Source organism: Dendropsophus ebraccatus, chromosome 4 (assembly GCF_027789765.1).
Source record: "Dendropsophus ebraccatus isolate aDenEbr1 chromosome 4, aDenEbr1.pat, whole genome shotgun sequence".
Lineage (NCBI taxonomy): Eukaryota > Metazoa > Chordata > Amphibia > Anura > Hylidae > Dendropsophus > Dendropsophus ebraccatus.
In genome coordinates this window covers 25204326-25217309 of record NC_091457.1, presented here as the reverse complement: position 1 = coordinate 25217309, position 12984 = coordinate 25204326, and the positions used below count along the sequence as shown (strand labels likewise).

General features: G+C 42.8%; 23 non-coding genes across 23 annotated transcripts; all 23 read left to right on the top strand.

Moving 5' to 3' along the window:
* Positions 1-402: 402 nt before the first annotated feature.
* TRNAV-UAC (transfer RNA valine (anticodon UAC)) lies at positions 403-475 on the top strand. The gene has a single exon. It is a non-coding gene; the product is annotated as a tRNA-Val (tRNA).
* A 422-nt stretch (positions 476-897) lies between these two features.
* Positions 898-970, top strand: TRNAV-UAC (transfer RNA valine (anticodon UAC)). Its single transcript has one exon. It is a non-coding gene; the product is annotated as a tRNA-Val (tRNA).
* Positions 971-1393: 423 nt separating this feature from the next.
* On the top strand, positions 1394-1466 carry TRNAV-UAC (transfer RNA valine (anticodon UAC)). Its single transcript has one exon. It is a non-coding gene; the product is annotated as a tRNA-Val (tRNA).
* Positions 1467-1888: 422 nt separating this feature from the next.
* On the top strand, positions 1889-1961 carry TRNAV-UAC (transfer RNA valine (anticodon UAC)). Its single transcript has one exon. It is a non-coding gene; the product is annotated as a tRNA-Val (tRNA).
* A 917-nt stretch (positions 1962-2878) lies between these two features.
* Positions 2879-2951, top strand: TRNAV-UAC (transfer RNA valine (anticodon UAC)). The gene has a single exon. It is a non-coding gene; the product is annotated as a tRNA-Val (tRNA).
* A 420-nt stretch (positions 2952-3371) lies between these two features.
* Positions 3372-3444, top strand: TRNAV-UAC (transfer RNA valine (anticodon UAC)). Its single transcript has one exon. It is a non-coding gene; the product is annotated as a tRNA-Val (tRNA).
* Positions 3445-3866: 422 nt separating this feature from the next.
* On the top strand, positions 3867-3939 carry TRNAV-UAC (transfer RNA valine (anticodon UAC)). Its single transcript has one exon. It is a non-coding gene; the product is annotated as a tRNA-Val (tRNA).
* A 422-nt stretch (positions 3940-4361) lies between these two features.
* TRNAV-UAC (transfer RNA valine (anticodon UAC)) lies at positions 4362-4434 on the top strand. Its single transcript has one exon. It is a non-coding gene; the product is annotated as a tRNA-Val (tRNA).
* A 422-nt stretch (positions 4435-4856) lies between these two features.
* Positions 4857-4929, top strand: TRNAV-UAC (transfer RNA valine (anticodon UAC)). The gene has a single exon. It is a non-coding gene; the product is annotated as a tRNA-Val (tRNA).
* Positions 4930-5351: 422 nt separating this feature from the next.
* Positions 5352-5424, top strand: TRNAV-UAC (transfer RNA valine (anticodon UAC)). Its single transcript has one exon. It is a non-coding gene; the product is annotated as a tRNA-Val (tRNA).
* A 422-nt stretch (positions 5425-5846) lies between these two features.
* TRNAV-UAC (transfer RNA valine (anticodon UAC)) lies at positions 5847-5919 on the top strand. The gene has a single exon. It is a non-coding gene; the product is annotated as a tRNA-Val (tRNA).
* A 422-nt stretch (positions 5920-6341) lies between these two features.
* On the top strand, positions 6342-6414 carry TRNAV-UAC (transfer RNA valine (anticodon UAC)). The gene has a single exon. It is a non-coding gene; the product is annotated as a tRNA-Val (tRNA).
* A 422-nt stretch (positions 6415-6836) lies between these two features.
* Positions 6837-6909, top strand: TRNAV-UAC (transfer RNA valine (anticodon UAC)). Its single transcript has one exon. It is a non-coding gene; the product is annotated as a tRNA-Val (tRNA).
* Positions 6910-7826: 917 nt separating this feature from the next.
* Positions 7827-7899, top strand: TRNAV-UAC (transfer RNA valine (anticodon UAC)). The gene has a single exon. It is a non-coding gene; the product is annotated as a tRNA-Val (tRNA).
* Positions 7900-8321: 422 nt separating this feature from the next.
* On the top strand, positions 8322-8394 carry TRNAV-UAC (transfer RNA valine (anticodon UAC)). The gene has a single exon. It is a non-coding gene; the product is annotated as a tRNA-Val (tRNA).
* A 422-nt stretch (positions 8395-8816) lies between these two features.
* Positions 8817-8889, top strand: TRNAV-UAC (transfer RNA valine (anticodon UAC)). Its single transcript has one exon. It is a non-coding gene; the product is annotated as a tRNA-Val (tRNA).
* Positions 8890-9312: 423 nt separating this feature from the next.
* Positions 9313-9385, top strand: TRNAV-UAC (transfer RNA valine (anticodon UAC)). The gene has a single exon. It is a non-coding gene; the product is annotated as a tRNA-Val (tRNA).
* Positions 9386-9806: 421 nt separating this feature from the next.
* TRNAV-UAC (transfer RNA valine (anticodon UAC)) lies at positions 9807-9879 on the top strand. The gene has a single exon. It is a non-coding gene; the product is annotated as a tRNA-Val (tRNA).
* A 422-nt stretch (positions 9880-10301) lies between these two features.
* On the top strand, positions 10302-10374 carry TRNAV-UAC (transfer RNA valine (anticodon UAC)). Its single transcript has one exon. It is a non-coding gene; the product is annotated as a tRNA-Val (tRNA).
* A 423-nt stretch (positions 10375-10797) lies between these two features.
* TRNAV-UAC (transfer RNA valine (anticodon UAC)) lies at positions 10798-10870 on the top strand. The gene has a single exon. It is a non-coding gene; the product is annotated as a tRNA-Val (tRNA).
* Positions 10871-11291: 421 nt separating this feature from the next.
* On the top strand, positions 11292-11364 carry TRNAV-UAC (transfer RNA valine (anticodon UAC)). Its single transcript has one exon. It is a non-coding gene; the product is annotated as a tRNA-Val (tRNA).
* A 422-nt stretch (positions 11365-11786) lies between these two features.
* On the top strand, positions 11787-11859 carry TRNAV-UAC (transfer RNA valine (anticodon UAC)). The gene has a single exon. It is a non-coding gene; the product is annotated as a tRNA-Val (tRNA).
* Positions 11860-12776: 917 nt separating this feature from the next.
* Positions 12777-12849, top strand: TRNAV-UAC (transfer RNA valine (anticodon UAC)). Its single transcript has one exon. It is a non-coding gene; the product is annotated as a tRNA-Val (tRNA).
* Positions 12850-12984: the final 135 nt, after the last annotated feature.

Below are 12984 nucleotides of genomic sequence, written 5' to 3'. Positions count from 1 at the left end.
GAGGTTACTTTAACCATAAAATAAAGCCCAAGATTACAAGCAAGATAAAAATATTGCAAGGCCATAGTCAGCACAGGAAGAAAATCCATGTGATGCATCTGTGGCTTTCTGATGCACTCTCGTCTTGGCTTTTTAATGGAAGGGTATTACCCCCACCTTGAGTGTGAAAGGTCCCAGCCGTGCCCCCAAATCTCAGACCTCTAGTTGTTGCTGATCGGTAGTGCTCCTCTCATGGATGGTTCTTCATGGTCTTAATCATAGTGTAGTGACCATCATGTCTGGTTTACATGCAGACAGTCCTGGGCTTAATCCTAAGTGAAACCATAAACTTTAAACTTTTTCAAAGAGTTTAAATGTAACAGAACCCGATTCGACCATGTGAACTGGCAGCACGTTTTCAGAGGTTTCATAGTGTAGTGGTCATCACGTCTGCTTTACACGCAGAAGGTCCTGGGTTCAATCTCCAGTGAAACCATAGGAAGAATGTTTTTGAAAGAGGTTACTTGAACCATAAAATAAAGCCCAAGATTACAAGCAAGATAAAAATATTGCAAGGCCATAGTCAGCACAGGACGAAAATCCACTTGATGCAGCTGTGGCTTTCTGATGCACTCTCGTCTTGGCTTTTTGATGGAAGGGTATTACCCCCGCCTTGAGTCTGAGAGGTCCCAGCCGTGCACCCAAATCTCAGACCTCTAGTTGTTGCTGATCGGTAGTGCTCCTCTCATGGATGGTTCTTCATGGTCTTAATCATAGTGTACTGACCATCATGTCTGGTTTACATGCAGACAGTCCTGGGCTTAATCCTAAGTGAAACCATAAACTTTAAACTTTTTCAAAGAGTTTAAATGTAACAGAACCCAATTGGACCATGTGAACTGGCAGTGTATTTTCAGGGGTTTCATAGTGTAGTGGTCATCACGTCTGCTTTACACGCAGAAGGTCCTGGGTTCAATCCCCAGTGAAACCATAGGAAGAATGTTTTTGAAAGAGGTTACTTTAACCATAAAATAAAGCCCAAGATTGCAAGCAAGATAAAAAATATTGCAAGGCCATAGTCAGCACAGGAAGAAAATCCACGTGATGCATCTGTGGCTTTCTGATGCACTCTCGTCTTGGCTTTTTGATGGAAGGGTATTACCCCCACCTTGAGTTTGAAAGGTCCCAGCCGTGCCCCCAAATCTCAGACCTCTAGTTGTTGCTGATCGGTAGTGCTCCTCTCATGGATGGTTCTTCATGGTCTTAATCATAGTGTACTGACCATCATGTCTGGTTTACATGCAGACAGTCCTGGGCTTAATCCTAAGTGAAACCATAAACTTTAAACTTTTTCAAAGAGTTTAAATGTAACAGAACCCGATTGGACCATGTGAACTGGCAGTGGGTTTTCAGGGGTTTCATAGTGTAGTGGTCATCACGTCTGCTTTACATGTAGAAGGTCCTGGGTTCAATCCCCAGTGAAACCATTGGATGAAAGTTTTTGAAAGAGGATACTTTAACCATAAAATAAAGCCCAAGATTACAAGCAAGATAAAAATATTGCAAGGCCATAGTCAGCACAGGAAGAAAATCCATGTGATGCATCTGTGGCTTTCTGATGCACTCTCGTCTTGGCTTTTTGATGGAAGGGTATTACCCCCACCTTGAGTGTGAAAGGTCCCAGCCGTGCCCCCAAATCTCAGACCTCTACTTGTTGCTGATCGGTAGTGCTCCTCTCATGGATGGTTCTTCATGGTCTTAATCATAGTGTAGTGACCATCATGTCTGGTTTACATGCAGATAGTCCTGGGCTTAATCCTAAGTGAAACCATAAACTTTAAACTTTTTCAAAGAGTTTAAATGTAACAGAACCCGATTGGACCATGTGAACTGGCAGCACGTTTTCAGGGGTTTCATAGTGTAGTGGTCATCACGTCTGCTTTACACGCAGAAGGTCCTGGGTTCAATCCCCAGTGAAACCATAGGAAGAATGTTTTTGAAAGAGGTTACTTTAACCATAAAATAAAGCCCAAGATTACAAGCAAGATAAAAATATTGCAAGGCCATAGTCAGCACAGGACGAAAATCCACTTGATGCAGCTGTGGCTTTCTGATGCACTCTCGTCTTGGCTTTTTGATGGAAGGGTATTACCCCCGCCTTGAGTCTGAGAGGTCCCAGCCGTGCACCCAAATCTCAGACCTCTAGTTGTTGCTGATCGGTAGTGCTCCTCTCATGGATGGTTCTTCATGGTCTTAATCATAGTGTACTGACCATCATGTCTGGTTTACATGCAGACAGTCCTGGGCTTAATCCTAAGTGAAACCATAAACTTTAAACTTTTTCAAAGAGTTTAAATGTAACAGAACCCGATTGGACCATGTGAACTGGCAGTGTATTTTCAGGGGTTTCATAGTGTAGTGGTCATCATGTCTGCTTTACACGCAGAAGGTCCTGGGTTCAATCTCCAGTGAAACCATAGGAAGAATGTTTTTGAAAGAGGTTACTTTAACCATAAAATAAAGCCCAAGATTACAAGCAAGATAAAAATATTGCAAGGCCATAGTCAGCACAGGAAGAAAATCCACGTGATGCATCTGTGGCTTTCTGATGCACTCTCGTCTTGGCTTTTTGATGGAAGGGTATTACCCCCGCCTTGAGTCTGAGAGGTCCCAGCCGTGCACCCAAATCTCAGACCTCTAGTTGTTGCTGATCGGTAGTGCTCCTCTCATGGATGGTTCTTCATGGTCTTAATCATAGTGTACTGACCATCATGTCTGGTTTACATGCAGACAGTCCTGGGCTTAATCCTAAGTGAAACCATAAACTTTAAACTTTTTCAAAGAGTTTAAATGTAACAGAACCCGATTGGACCATGTGAACTGGCAGTGGATTTTCAGGGGTTTCATAGTGTAGTGGTCATCACGTCTGCTTTACACGCAGAAGGTCCTGGGTTCAATCCCCAGTGAAACCATAGGAATAATGTTTATGAAAGAGGTTACTTTAACCATAAAATAAAGCCAAAGATTACAAGCAAGATAAAAATATTGCAAGGCCATAGTCAGCACAGGAAGAAAATCCATGTGATGCATCTGTGGCTTTCTGATGCACTCTTGTCTTGGCTTTTTAATGGAAGGGTATTACCCCCACCTTGAGTGTGAAAGGTCCCAGCCGTGCCCCCAAATCTCAGACCTCTAGTTGTTGCTGATCGGTAGTGCTCCTCTCATGGATGGTTCTTCATGGTCTTAATCATAGTGTAGTGACCATCATGTCTGGTTTACATGCAGACAGTCCTGGGCTTAATCCTAAGTGAAACCATAAACTTTAAACTTTTTCAGAGTTTAAATGTAACAGAACCCGATTGGACCATGTGAACTGGCAGTGGACTTTCAGGGGTTTCATAGTATAGTGGTCATCACGTCTGCTTTACACGCAGAAGGTCCTGGGTTCAATCCCCAGTGAAACCATAGGAAGAATGTTTTTGAAAGAGGTTACTTTAACCATAAAATAAAGCCCAAGATTACAAGGAAGATAAAAATATTGAAAGGCCATAGTCAGCACAGGAAGAAAATCCACGTGATGCATCTGTGGCTTTCTGATGCACTCTCGTCTTGGCTTTTTAATGGAAGGGTATTACCCCCACCTTGAGTGTGAAAGTTCCCAGCCGTGCCCCCAAATCTCAGACCTCTAGTTGTTGCTGATCGGTAGTGCTCCTCTCATGGATGGTTCTTCATGGTCTTAATCATAGTGTAGTGACCATCATGTCTGGTTTACATGCAGACAGTCCTGGGCTTAATCCTAAGTGAAACCATAAACTTTAAACTTTTTCAAAGAGTTTAAATGTAACAGAACCCGATTGGACCATGTGAACTGGCAGTGTATTTTCAGGGGTTTTATAGTGTAGTGGTCATCACGTCTGCTTTACACGCAGAAGGTCCTGGGTTCAATCCCCAGTGAAACCATAGGAAGAATGTTTTTGAAAGAGGTTACTTTAACCATAAAATAAAGCCCAAGATTACAAGCAAGATAAAAATATTGCAAGGCCATAGTCAGCACAGGAAGAAAATCCACGTGATGCATCTGTGGCTTTCTGATGCACTCTCGTCTTGGCTTTTTGATGGAAGGGTATTACCCCCACCTTGAGTTTGAAAGGTCCCAGCCGTGCCCCCAAATCTCAGACCTCTAGTTGTTGCTGATCGGTAGTGCTCCTCTCATGGATGGTTCTTCATGGTCTTAATCATAGTGTAGTGACCATCATGTCTGGTTTACATGCAGACAGTCCTGGGCTTAATCCTAAGTGAAACCATAAACTTTAAACTTTTTCAAAGACTTTAAATGTAACAGAACCCGATTGGACCATGTTAACTGGCAGCACGTTTTCAGGGGTTTCATAGTGTAGTGGTCATCACGTCTGCTTTACACGCAGAAGGTCCTGGGTTCAATCCCCAGTGAAACCATAGGAAGAATGTTTTTGAAAGAGGTTACTTTAACCATAAAATAAAGCCCAAGATTGCAAGCAAGATAAAAATATTGCAAGGCCATAGTCAGCACAGGAAGAAAATCCACGTGATGCATCTGTGGCTTTCTGATGCACTCTCGTCTTGGCTTTTTGATGGAAGGGTATTACCCCCGCCTTGAGTCTGAGAGGTCCCAGCCGTGCACCCAAATCTCAGACCTCTAGTTGTTGCTGATCGGTAGTGCTCCTCTCATGGATGGTTCTTCATGGTCTTAATCATAGTGTAGTGACCATCATGTCTGGTTTACATGCAGACAGTCCTGGGCTTAATCCTAACTGAAACCATAAACTTTAAACTTTTTCAAAGAGTTTAAATGTAACAGAACCCGATTGGACCATGTGAACTGGCAGTGGATTTTCAGGGGTTTCATAGTGTAGTGGTCATCACGTCTGCTTTACATGTAGAAGGTCCTGGGTTCAATCCCCAGTGAAACCATTGGATGAAAGTTTTTGAAAGAGGATACTTTAACCATAAAATAAAGCCCAAGATTACAAGCAAGATAAAAATATTGCAAGGCCATAGTCAGCACAGGAAGAAAATCCATGTGATGCATCTGTGGCTTTCTGATGCACTCTCGTCTTGGCTTTTTGATGGAAGGGTATTACCCCCACCTTGAGTGTGAAAGGTCCCAGCTGTGCCCCCAAATCTCAGACCTCTACTTGTTGCTGATCGGTAGTGCTCCTTTCATGGATGGTTCTTCATGGTCTTAATCATAGTGTAGTGACCATCATGTCTGGTTTACATGCAGACAGTCCTGGGCTTAATCCTAAGTGAAACCATAAACTTTAAACTTTTTCAAAGAGTTTAAATGTAACAGAACCCGATTGGACCATGTGAACTGGCAGTGTATTTTCAGGGGTTTCATAGTGTAGTGGTCATCACGTCTGCTTTACATGCAGAAGGTCCTGGGTTCAATCCCCAGTGAAACCATAGGAAGAATGTTTTTGAAAGAGGTTACTTTAACCATAAAATAAAGCCCAAGATTACAAGCAAGATAAAAATATTGCAAGGCCATAGTCAGCACAGGAAGAAAATCCACGTGATGCATCTGTGGCTTTCTGATGCACTCTCGTCTTGGCTTTTTAATGGAAGGGTATTACCCCCGCCTTGAGTCTGAGAGGTCCCAGCCGTGCACCCAAATCTCAGACCTCTAGTTGTTGCTGATCGGTAGTGCTCCTCTCATGGATGGTTCTTCATGGTCTTAATCATAGTGTAGTGACCATCATGTCTGGTTTACATGCAGACAGTCCTGGGCTTAATCCTAAGTGAAACCATAAACTTTAAACTTTTTCAAAGAGTTTAAATGTAACAGAACCCGATTCGACCATGTGAACTGGCAGCTCGTTTTCAGGGGTTTCATAGTGTAGTGGTCATCACGTCTGCTTTACACGCAGAAGGTCCTGGGTTCAATCCCCAGTGAAACCATAGGAAGAATGTTTTTGAAAGAGGTTACTTTAACCATAAAATAAAGCCCAAGATTACAAGGAAGATAAAAATATTGAAAGGCCATAGTCAGCACAGGAAGAAAATCCACGTGATGCATCTGTGGCTTTCTGATGCACTCTCGTCTTGGCTTTTTAATGGAAGGGTATTACCCCCACCTTGAGTGTGAAAGGTCCCAGCCGTGCCCCCAAATCTCAGACCTCTAGTTGTTGCTGATCGGTAGTGCTCCTCTCATGGATGGTTCTTCATGGTCTTAATCATAGTGTAGTGACCATCATGTCTGGTTTACATGCAGACAGTCCTGGGCTTAATCCTAAGTGAAACCATAAACTTTAAACTTTTTCAAAGAGTTTAAATGTAACAGAACCCGATTGGACCATGTGAACTGGCAGTGTATTTTCAGGGGTTTCATAGTGTAGTGGTCATCACGTCTGCTTTACACGCAGAAGGTCCTGGGTTCAATCCCCAGTGAAACCATAGGAAGAATGTTTTTGAAAGAGGTTACTTTAACCATAAAATAAAGCCCAAGATTACAAGCAAGATAAAAATATTGCAAGGCCATAGTCAGCACAGGAAGAAAATCCACGTGATGCATCTGTGGCTTTCTGATGCACTCTCGTCTTGGCTTTTTGATGGAAGGGTATTACCCCCACCTTGAGTTTGAAAGGTCCCAGCCGTGCCCCCAAATCTCAGACCTCTAGTTGTTGCTGATCGGTAGTGCTCCTCTCATGGATGGTTCTTCATGGTCTTAATCATAGTGTACTGACCATCATGTCTGGTTTACATGCAGACAGTCCTGGGCTTAATCCTAAGTTAAACCATAAACTTTAAACTTTTTCAAAGACTTTAAATGTAACAGAACCCGATTGGACCATGTTAACTGGCAGCACGTTTTCAGGGGTTTCATAGTGTAGTGGTCATCACGTCTGCTTTACACGCAGAAGGTCCTGGGTTCAATCCCCAGTGAAACCATAGGAAGAATGTTTTTGAAAGAGGTTACTTTAACCATAAAATAAAGCCCAAGATTGCAAGCAAGATAAAAATATTGCAAGGCCATAGTCAGCACAGGAAGAAAATCCATGTGATGCATCTGTGGCTTTCTGATGCACTCTCGTCTTGGCTTTTTGATGGAAGGGTATTACCCCCGCCTTGAGTCTGAGAGGTCCCAGCCGTGCACCCAAATCTCAGACCTCTAGTTGTTGCTGATCGGTAGTGCTCCTCTCATGGATGGTTCTTCATGGTCTTAATCATAGTGTACTGACCATCATGTCTGGTTTACATGCAGACAGTCCTGGGCTTAATCCTAACTGAAACCATAAACTTTAAACTTTTTCAAAGAGTTTAAATGTAACAGAACCCGATTGGACCATGTGAACTGGCAGTGGATTTTCAGGGGTTTCATAGTGTAGTGGTCATCACGTCTGTTTTACATGTAGAAGGTCCTGTGTTCAATCCCCAGTGAAACCATTGGATGAAAGTTTTTGAAAGAGGTTACTTTAACCATAAAATAAAGCCCAAGATTACAAGCAAGATAAAAATATTGCAAGGCCATAGTCAGCACAGGAAGAAAATCCATGTGATGCATCTGTGGCTTTCTGATGCACTCTCGTCTTGGCTTTTTGATGGAAGGGTATTACCCCCACCTTGAGTGTGAAAGGTCCCAGCCGTGCCCCCAAATCTCAGACTTCTACTTGTTGCTGATCGGTAGTGCTCCTTTCATGGATGGTTCTTCATGGTCTTAATCATAGTGTAGTGACCATCATGTCTGGTTTACATGCAGACAGTCCTGGGCTTAATCCTAAGTGAAACCATAAACTTTAAACTTTTTCAAAGAGTTTAAATGTAACAGAACCCGATTGGACCATGTGAACTGGCAGTGTATTTTCAGGGGTTTCATAGTGTAGTGGTCATCACGTCTGCTTTACACGCAGAAGGTCCTGGGTTCAATCCCCAGTGAAACCATAGGAAGAATGTTTTTGAAAGAGGTTACTTTAACCATAAAATAAAGCCCAAGATTACAAGCAAGATAAAAATATTGCAAGGCCATAGTCAGCACAGGAAGAAAATCCATGTGATGCATCTGTGGCTTTCTGATGCACTCTCGTCTTGGCTTTTTGATGGAAGGGTATTACCCCCATCTTGAGTGTGAAAGGTCCCAGCCGTGCCCCCAAATCTCAGACCTCTAGTTGTTGCTGATCGGTAGTGCTCCTCTCATGGATGGTTCTTCATGGTCTTAATCATAGTGTAGTGACCATCATGTCTGGTTTACATGCAGACAGTCCTGGGCTTAATCCTAAGTGAAACCATAAACTTTAAACTTTTTCAAAGACTTTAAATGTAACAGAACCCGATTGGACCATGTTAACTGGCAGCACGTTTTCAGGGGTTTCATAGTGTAGTGGTCATCACGTCTGCTTTACACGCAGAAGGTCCTGGGTTCAATCCCCAGTGAAACCATAGGAAGAATGTTTTTGAAAGAGGTTACTTTAACCATAAAATAAAGCCCAAGATTGCAAGCAAGATAAAAATATTGCAAGGCCATAGTCAGCACAGGAAGAAAATCCACGTGATGCATCTGTGGCTTTCTGATGCACTCTCGTCTTGGCTTTTTGATGGAAGGGTATTACCCCCGCCTTGAGTCTGAGAGGTCCCAGCCGTGCACCCAAATCTCAGACCTCTACTTGTTGCTGATCGGTAGTGCTCCTCTCATGGATGGTTCTTCATGGTCTTAATCATAGTGTAGTGACCATCATGTCTGGTTTACATGCAGACAGTCCTGGGCTTAATCCTAAGTGAAACCATAAACTTTAAACTTTTTCAAAGAGTTTAAATGTAACAGAACCCGATTGGACCATGTGAACTGGCAGTGGATTTTCAGGGGTTTCATAGTGTAGTGGTCATCACGTCTGCTTTACATGTAGAAGGTCCTGGGTTCAATCCCCAGTGAAACCATTGGTTGAAAGTTTTTGAAAGAGGATACGTTAACCATAAAATAAAGCCCAAGATTACAAGCAAGATAAAAATATTGCAAGGCCATAGTCAGCACAGGAAGAAAATCCATGTGATGCATCTGTGGCTTTCTGATGCACTCTCGTCTTGGCTTTTTGATGGAAGGGTATTACCCCCACCTTGAGTGTGAAAGGTCCCAGCCGTGCCCCCCAAATCTCAGACCTCTACTTGTTGCTGATCGGTAGTGCTCCTCTCATGGATGGTTCTTCATGGTCTTAATCATAGTGTAGTGACCATCATGTCTGGTTTACATGCAGACAGTCCTGGGCTTAATCCTAAGTGAAACCATAAACTTTAAACTTTTTCAAAGAGTTTAAATGTAACAGAACCCGATTGGACCATGTGAACTGGCAGTGTATTTTCAGGGGTTTCATAGTGTAGTGGTCATCACGTCTGCTTTACACGCAGAAGGTCCTGGGTTCAATCCCCAGTGAAACCATAGGAAGAATGTTTTTGAAAGAGGTACTTTAACCATAAAATAAAGCCCAAGATTACAAGCAAGATAAAAATATTGCAAGGCCATAGTCAGCACAGGAAGAAAATCCACTGTGATGCATCTGTGGCTTTCTGATGCACTCTCGTCTTGGCTTTTTGATGGAAGGGTATTACCCCCACCTTGAGTGTGAAAGGTCCCAGCCGTGCCCCAAATCTCAGACCTCTAGTTGTTGCTGATCGGTAGTGCTCCTCTCATGGATGGTTCTTCATGGTCTTAATCATAGTGTAGTGACCATCATGTCTGGTTTACATGCAGACAGTCCTGGGCTTAATCCTAAGTGAAACCATAAACTTTAAACTTTTTCAAAGAGTTTAAATGTAACAGAACCCGATTCGACCATGTGAACTGGCAGCACGTTTTCAGGGGTTTCATAGTGTAGTGGTCATCACGTCTGCTTTACACGCAGAAGGTCCTGGGTTCAATCCCCAGTGAAACCATAGGAAGAATGTTTTTGAAAGAGGTTACTTTAACCATAAAATAAAGCCCAAGATTGCAAGCAAGATAAAAATATTGCAAGGCCATAGTCAGCACAGGAAGAAAATCCACGTGATGCATCTGTGGCTTTCTGATGCACTCTCGTCTTGGCTTTTTGATGGAAGGGTATTACCCCCGCCTTGAGTCTGAGAGGTCCCAGCCGTGCACCCAAATCTCAGACCTCTAGTTGTTGCTGATCGGTAGTGCTCCTCTCATGGATGGTTCTTCATGGTCTTAATCATAGTGTAGTGACCATCATGTCTGGTTTACATGCAGACAGTCCTGGGCTTAATCCTAACTGAAACCATAAACTTTAAACTTTTTCAAAGAGTTTAAATGTAACAGAACCCGATTGGACCATGTGAACTGGCAGTGGATTTTCAGGGGTTTCATAGTGTAGTGGTCATCACGTCTGCTTTACATGTAGAAGGTCCTGGGTTCAATCCCCAGTGAAACCATTAGGATGAAAGTTTTTGAAAGAGGATACTTTAACCATAAAATAAAGCCCAAGATTACAAGCAAGATAAAAATATTGCAAGGCCATAGTCAGCACAGGAAGAAAATCCATGTGATGCATCTGTGGCTTTCTGATGCACTCTCGTCTTGGCTTTTTGATGGAAGGGTATTACCCCCACCTTGAGTGTGAAAGGTCCCAGCTGTGCCCCCAAATCTCAGACCTCTACTTGTTGCTGATCGGTAGTGCTCCTTTCATGGATGGTTCTTCATGGTCTTAATCATAGTGTAGTGACCATCATGTCTGGTTTACATGCAGACAGTCCTGGGCTTAATCCTAAGTGAAACCATAAACTTTAAACTTTTTCAAAGAGTTTAAATGTAACAGAACCCGATTGGACCATGTGAACTGGCAGTGTATTTTCAGGGGTTTCATAGTGTAGTGGTCATCACGTCTGCTTTACATGCAGAAGGTCCTGGGTTCAATCCCCAGTGAAACCATAGGAAGAATGTTTTTGAAAGAGGTTACTTTAACCATAAAATAAAGCCCAAGATTGCAAGCAAGATAAAAATATTGCAAGGCCATAGTCAGCACAGGAAGAAAATCCACGTGATGCATCTGTGGCTTTCTGATGCACTCTCGTCTTGGCTTTTTGATGGAAGGGTATTACCCCCACCTTGAGTGTGAAAGGTCCCAGCCGTGCCCCAAATCTCAGACCTCTAGTTGTTGCTGATCGGTAGTGCTCCTCTCATGGATGGTTCTTCATGGTCTTAATCATAGTGTAGTGACCATCATGTCTGGTTTACATGCAGACAGTCCTGGGCTTAATCCTAAGTGAAACCATAAACTTTAAACTTTTTCAAAGAGTTTAAATGTAACAGAACCCGATTCGACCATGTGAACTGGCAGCACGTTTTCAGGGGTTTCATAGTGTAGTGGTCATCACGTCTGCTTTACACGCAGAAGGTCCTGGGTTCAATCCCCAGTGAAACCATAGGAAGATTGTTTTTGAAAGAGGTTACTTTAACCATAAAATAAAGCCCAAGATGACAAGCAAGATAAAAATATTGCAAGGCCATAGTAAGCACAGGAAGAAAATCCACGTGATGCATCTGTGGCTTTCTGATGCACTCTCGTCTTGGCTTTTTGATGGAAGGGTATTACCCCCACCTTGAGTGTGAAAGGTCCCAGCCGTGCCCCCAAATCTCAGACCTCTACTTGTTGCTGATCGGTAGTGCTCCTCTCATGGATGGTTCTTCATGGTCTTAATCATAGTGTAGTGACTATCATGTCTGGTTTACATGCAGACAGTCCTGGGCTTAATCCTAAGTGAAACCATAAACTTTAAACTTTTTCAAAGAGTTTTAATGTAACAGAACCCGATTCGACCATGTGAACTGGCAGCACGTTTTCAGGGGTTTTATAGTGTAGTGGTCATCACGTCTGCTTTACACGCAGAAGGTCCTGGGTTCAATCCCCAGTGAAACCATAGGAAGAATGTTTTTGAAAGAGGTTACTTTAACCATAAAATAAAGCCCAAGATTACAAGCAAGATAAAAATATTGCAAGGCCATAGTCAGCACAGGAAGAAAATCCACGTGATGCATCTGTGGCTTTCTGATGCACTCTCGTCTTGGCTTTTTGATGGAAGGGTATTACCCCCACCTTGAGTTTGAAAGGTCCCAGCCGTGCCCCCAAATCTCAGACCTCTAGTTGTTGCTGATCGGTAGTGCTCCTCTCATGGATGGTTCTTCATGGTCTTAATCATAGTGTACTGACCATCATGTCTGGTTTACATGCAGACAGTCCTGGGCTTAATCCTAAGTGAAACCATAAACTTTAAACTTTTTCAAAGAGTTAAAATGTAACAGAACCCAATTGGACCATGTGAACTGGCAGTGTATTTTCAGGGGTTTCATAGTGTAGTGGTCATCATGTCTGCTTTACACGCAGAAGGTCCTGGGTTCAATCTCCAGTGAAACCATAGGAAGAATGTTTTTGAAAGAGGTTACTTTAACCATAAAATAAAGCCCAAGATTACAAGCAAGATAAAAATATTGCAAGGCCATAGTCAGCACAGGAAGAAAATCCACGTGATGCATCTGTGGCTTTCTGATGCACTCTCGTCTTGGCTTTTTAATGGAAGGGTATTACCCCCGCCTTGAGTCTGAGAGGTCCCAGCCGTGCACCCAAATCTCAGACCTCTAGTTGTTGCTGATCGGTAGTGCTCCTCTCATGGATGGTTCTTCATGGTCTTAATCATAGTGTACTGACCATCATGTCTGGTTTACATGCAGACAGTCCTGGGCTTAATCCTAAGTGAAACCATAAACTTTAAACTTTTTCAAAGAGTTTAAATGTAACAGAACCCGATTGGACCATGTGAACTGGCAGTAGATTTTCAGGGGTTTCATAGTGTAGTGGTCATCACGTCTGCTTTACACGCAGAAGGTCCTGGGTTCAATCCCCAGTGAAACCATTGGATGAAAGTTTTTGAAAGAGGTTACTTTAACCATAAAATAAAGCCCAAGATTACAAGGAAGATAAAAATATTGAAAGCCCATAGTCAGCACAGGAAGAAAATCCACGTTATGCATCTGTGGCTTTCTGATGC